The following is a 6000-nucleotide window of genomic DNA, read 5'->3' as shown; positions in this document are numbered from 1 at the left end:
TAAAGAATAAAAATATTGTTTTAAGGAACTAATACAAAAATGATTGTAATGCAGTGATAGTGTAAAAATGTTTGGGGAAGGGCTGTAGGTCAATGGTAGAGCATTTGCCTTGCATGCAGAAAGCCCCAAGTTCAATCTGTTTACAGGGAGGCTGGATTGGTTCTGCTAGTACCCCACAGCCTCAACCTTGCTGCTGCCTTGCCCCTCCCCATCCCTCCCCATAAACAGGTGGCTCAGCTGCCCCAGGTGAGTCATTCCTTACAAAAGATTCCTCACACCTGTTTTAGACTGGTCTTATCCGCCGCCACCCCTCTGCAGATGGTAATGTAATGTATATGTAAACCAGCCCAGCTAGCCTTGGGGCCCTCCTGCTCATTCCACTGAACAGGGCCCTGAGTTTCTGCCCCAAAGTCCTGCCCTGATGGTACTCCTGGGTAACTGTAGGAAGAGGCTGATTTATTATTACATTTATAACCCATCTCTGCTCCAAGGAGCTTAATATGGCATGCATGGTTCTCCTCCCTGTCCATTTTATCTTCACAACAACCCTATGAGGTAGGTTAGGCTCGGAGACTGTGACTGGCCAAGGTCACCCAGCAGCTTCATGGCTGAGTGGCGATTTGAACCCTGGTCTCCTAGACCCTTCTAATGAGTGTGGAAATTCCACAGGTTGTGTGAGGAAGACTGATGGTGGGTAAGAGAGAACGCTCGTAAGGAAGTGATGGTTGTGAGAAGCTGGATCGATGAGGATAAATGGAATCGGACCGGTTGCCAGAAGAGCAACGAAGATGAGGAGGAAAAGAATAAAACCAACGCAGTTTTTTTTAAGTAATCCCTGAGGCAGAAAGCTGTCCTTCTTTCTTCTGTTCCCTCACTGGCTACTGCTAATGCCAATCAGCTTGGTTGCGCGGATACAGTTCCTCCCTCCCACTTCGCTTTTATTTGCCCGCCTCCGTTCTTAGCCTAGATAGGACTGAGGGGGCGGGGACTAGAGTCTGCACTCTCGAGGGCGCTGAGGGGGAGGGGATTGAATGGCTCCAGAACTGAGCCGCTGCCGACTGCGAGGAGCAGGTTGGGAACCCCGCGCACTTGTTTCAGTCCTTAAGGAGCCGCATAGAATGTGGCACGAGGTATGTTGGGGCGGCGGCGGCGGCGGCGGCGAACAGAGTAAGCGGGGATAGAGGAGGGAAAGCAGGAGCGCTCCTACGGAAAGCCGTTATTTTGGGAATAGGCGCCCCTACTTCATCCCTGACAGTGATGAGGAAAACGGCCGAAGCGCGCCTCCTCGGCTTGGAGGCTAAAGCGGCCAGGGTTTTGTCCTCCTGGTATTAATCTCCTTCCCAAAGAGTTTATGTGCGAGGAGGTTTAAGGTGAAATGGTCTCCTCCGTTATTTGGTGCTTGCCGCCCGGAGAACCGAGCGAAGAGAACATTAATCCCCCACGCTCCCCCGCCCCCACGCACTCGCCTTGTGTGGGGTTAGCGCCAGTCAAAGCCCCTTCATGAGGTGCGAGTGAGGAGGCTGGCCCACGAGGGTCAGCGGTATCGTTTCAGTGCAAACGAGTCCTGTTGCCTTTCTGGGCTGCGCTGCTGCCCGCCTTAATAACCAGCGTAAACTCTCTCAGAAAGAGTTAGGGCTCCCCCCCCTTTCCAGACAAAGTGCTTTGGCGGCGGTGTGGGGGGGAGGATGAGAGAGGGAGGGGTTGTGCTTCCCCCCCACCTCCTCCCTCCACATACACTAAGGATGCAACACAGTACACACGTGAGAGTAAGTCCCATTGAACCCCATGGAGCTTCTGAGTAGACATGTATTGGATTGGCTAAGTCGCGGGGCGGGGGCTTTTTGTGACCCGGTTTGCTGGCCGCTTCTCCATTCTGGAACAAGCAGTTGTTTAATGGAGAGATTCTCTTTCTTCTTCGTATTGTGTTCTACACACCCACCTGCGTGCATGCATACACACTAGCCCCAGGTTGGAGTCCTTTTATTTTGTTTTAAAACGTTGCGATTAACCAGGCATGGTGCCCATCGGCTCCATCTCCTTTGACTATGTGCAGCTCTCTAGTGCTAGAAGTAGATAACGCTACAATCATTAAGATATTAGTGGTGGTGGTGTTTTTGCTTTGCATAAAAGCAAAACAACTTGGCAGTTTTGCTTGTGTGAAATTAGGTTCCAAAATAAAATTTTCATTTTGTACATAAGCGTAGTTGATTATCAGTGTGTGCAATGGGGGAAAGCCCCCTAAGCTTTGAAATCTAGGTCCCCCTTCTTTCCCTAACAAGACTGCACATAATCATTGTTTTTAAAACCACTCTGTGCTGCTTTTTGTTGGGTGGGTGAGGAGTTGGTGGTTTTAATTGGCTATCTTGCCTTTCCATTGTGAAAATAGAGTAAAGGAAGGTTAGCTAATGGTGAAGCCGAGAGAAGTGAAAAGTGTTAGTTTAACGCTCAGCATATTTTGACAGTTTAGGTATATTGCTTGAATCAGGAGTTTATCCTGATAAATCTAGAACAGAGCTGTTTCTGGTGTCCAGTAATCTGAGTAATTACCTTTCAGGTATGTTTCTACGTGACTGGACAACTGTAGTGCACCCTTTGTGGAAGTACAGCAGGTGCAAAACATTCTGGGCCAATTCAGACATGATGCCAAACTGTGGTTATGGAAGCTTAACTTCTTTGGCACGATGCCCGAATTGACAAACCATGGTTTTTCAGCTGATTGCAAGCTACAGTCAGAAACTGTGGTTTGAAGTGTTTCACAGCTCATGACTTGTGTTAACTGATGTTTGGAGTGATGTTTGAATTGACAGATTATTACTCCATTTTCTAAGCCTACTGAACCACAGAGATAGAAGTGAATTGATGAAGCTATGGAAGTGAGTGCTGGGTCAGTGAGTGCTGAGTGGATGGACAATGAAAGTAGTACAGCAGCTTTAAACCATGGTTTGCATTCTAAACTATGGGAGTGCAAACAATGGTTTGTCACCATGTTTTAATTGAGCCAATAGCTTGCCTTTTTGACAGTATTGAATCACTGGGACTTCACAATACAGCATCTGTACTGGCTTTTCTCCAGTAATTTCAAACACCCTAGGGAGTAGTTTACCACAAAATATGTATAAATCTGCCCAAAATAGGTTGTACTCTTATACAGTTGACTAATAGCAAAGGCGTTTTGTTTATCTTGTTTAATATCTTGTGTATCTCCCAAGGCATTGTAACAAATATGCCAACATGATCTGTGGCTGCTTTAACATAGTGAGATTTTTTTTTAGCAGATTTTCACGTCTTCCTCATGTGCTCTCAAGGAAAAGTAGTTTGAAGTTGGTTAGCTTTTTAGGAAGCATACACAAAGCTATTCAGTAGGACAAGAATTGATACTTTTGTTGTCTTTTTTCCAAGTAAGAAAAATGTCATAGGGATGCTGCCTTCCATTTGATGTATAGACATATGTGAATTTTTGCTTCATAAATGATCTCTAAGCTTATTACTGGTCTCCAGGTTCAGTACTGAGCATAAATTAGGTTTCACAAATGTGGAGCTTTTTCTTTGTTTACTCTGTTGTCTGCTTCCCCCAATCCACATCAGTTCTGTATTCACAGATAAGCATGCAGAGATTCGCTCGCACGGTTGTGGCACTGAACCGCCACAGGGTGGGGTATTGTCTACAGCAGTACAGAATGGAGGGGGGTTAAATCTTCCCATCCCAGCTGTAATTTTGGTGAAAATATGCCTCTCCCATGCAGCATTTTTCACAAGGAAGCTCCCATTGGCAGCAATAGAAATTTCACCCCCAATGCTAATTGCCATGTCAGGGTGGTGGTATGTGTCAGTGTTCACTCACTTAAACCTCCCCTCCATGTGCTGCAGTGCTGACAGTCACCACTTCCTTGTGTCTGATTTTTTAAAAACCTATCCACAAATGTGTAGTTGGGATGTTGGCAGCATAGCAAAGCTTTTCCTGTGGCCACCTAATATGACAGACATCTTTGAAGGAATGTGAGTAGTCATCAGTGACATTGTTTTACATTAATTTTTCAAAAATAAATGTACCTGTAAGCAGACTCTGGTTTCCAATATAGAAGTCAATATAGAAACCTTACCCAACATTATTTATAATAGTTCATTACACTGTGGAAAAAAACTTAAAAACAAATTCAGTATGCGAATTTATTTATGCATGATTCATAAGTATCAAATGTGTTGATTAAAGGTATCATTATTCAACCAATATTTGATGACAGTTTTCCAAATCTTTTGTCTGGTCAAATGTCCAACTCTACTTGAGAATACATTGGGCTGCAGGTGTCTACACCAACAATAGTGTGTGAACAAAAAGTGGAATAGGAAGTACCACTTATGGACTATGGATAGTCTGAAGGCACACCATGCTAAAGCGAAGCAGCTTTGGTTCTTATCAGTGCCTTAATGATTGCTTAGGTACCCAGCGTATACTTGCCACCTTGAGTTCATGGAAAAAAGAAGAGCTATGAGTAAACATTGCATGAACATGGGGCTTGGTGCTGCTGTTGCTGGTTTTACACCATGATCCTTTGCTTGTGGTTGATGTAGTAATGGTATTATTGAGTGACATTTTTACTCCAAATGTCTTTAAGAGCACAGTCCTATACATCAGGGGTGGGGAACCTTTTCCAGACAGAGGGCCACATTCCCATATAGGCAATTTTCTGTGGGCCATATGCCAGTGGTGGGCAGGGCCAGCAGTAACAATGGGCAAAGCAACAAAAGCAAGTTTCACCTTCGTATGGCAAGCTAGTTCTCGCACACAGTCACATACCCCTCTTTGTCCTCCATTAAGACAGTCAAGAGGCATGAAACACTTAAGGAGCTTATAAAGTATGGGTGGTGGGGTGTGTGGCCTGGGAGGAGAAGGTGTGGCCTGGGGAGAGTAATGAGGGCCAGATAGAACAGTCTGGACGGTCACATTTGGCCCCTGGAGTTGAGGTTCATGCTCAGCTGGGAGTAAGTCCCATAGATAGAGATGGGGGGGAAACCAGTTTTTTTTCCAAAGCCCTTTTTCTTTTTTCTGAAAAATTGAAAAAAATGAAGAAAAAATGGATTATGGAATGTTTTATTTTAGCATGATGAATAAAATGTTTCATTGAATCTTGGTCCCCCCCCCCTTTTTCTCAGTTCTTATGGGAATGGATGCTTTATGTCTGCTTGACACCGTGGAGGACTAGTGGAGACATAATTTTCTTTGTTGTTAATGTGTGGTGTATTGGTTAAGGTGTTGGACTACAACCTGGGAGACTAGGGTTCGAATCCCCACATAGCTATGAAGCTCACCGGGTGACCTTGGGCTGGTCACTGCCTCTCAGCCTCATGAAAACCCTATTCATAGGGTCGCCATAAGTCAGAATCGACTTGAAGGCAGTACATTTACATTTTTAATGTTGATGGTTTCTTCTTTTTTTAAAAAAAATGTTTTTTGCCTGCTCCTCATAAACAGGCAAAACGAAAGAGGTTCCTTACAGTTCAGGTGTTCCTTACAGTTCAGGATTTTGTAGATCTATTTGTTTCAAAAAAAGTAAAAATTTAAAACAGTAAATTCAATTTGTAGTAATTGAATAAAATATACTTTTAATACACCAAATGTGATAATTGTATGCTAAACCAACTTATACATAATTACATTTGATGTTCCTGAAGTAACAAAGTGACTGTCAATCTGTAAAAAGTGTTAATATTGCATTTTTCAATTTTTCCAAAAAATTCCATTTTTTCTGGAAAAAAACAGAAAAAACTTTTTTCCCACAGCTTCAAAATTTCTGGAAATTTACATCTCTACCCATAGAACTGAAATAGCTTTACTTCTGAGTAGACATTTAAAGAATTGCACTGTTAATTTCTTTCTATGTGGACTATAGTCCACAAAAACTTGTGCCATAATAAATGTGTTAAGTCTTTAGGGTGCCATAAGGGCACACCCTTGACTTTGTTTTTGCTCCAGTTGGAGGAAGGGGTGGTCTGGAGATAGGG

At 43.7% G+C, this 6000-nt stretch overlaps 1 protein-coding gene across 6 annotated transcripts in view; it reads left to right on the top strand.

The window, feature by feature from the left end:
• Nucleotides 1-340: 340 nt before the first annotated feature.
• The window catches only part of WASF3 (WASP family member 3), a 52639-nt gene continuing 46979 nt past the window's right edge, over nt 341-6000 (top strand). For 4 of the 6 annotated variants that reach the window (XM_061628518.1, XM_061628517.1, XM_061628514.1 and 1 more), the window contains exon 1: nt 957-1130. The gene's annotated coding sequence lies outside the window, so the exon portion shown is untranslated. Of the gene's footprint in view, nt 556-955; nt 1131-6000 lie in introns of those variants that run through there. The other 2 variants (XM_061628516.1, XM_061628519.1) reach the window with 2 other exon arrangements.

This window comes from Rhineura floridana, chromosome 5, assembly GCF_030035675.1.
Source record: "Rhineura floridana isolate rRhiFlo1 chromosome 5, rRhiFlo1.hap2, whole genome shotgun sequence".
Taxonomy (NCBI): domain Eukaryota; kingdom Metazoa; phylum Chordata; class Lepidosauria; order Squamata; family Rhineuridae; genus Rhineura; species Rhineura floridana.
Note: the sequence above shows the minus strand (reverse complement) of the source record. Positions and strands in the feature narration are given on the sequence as shown.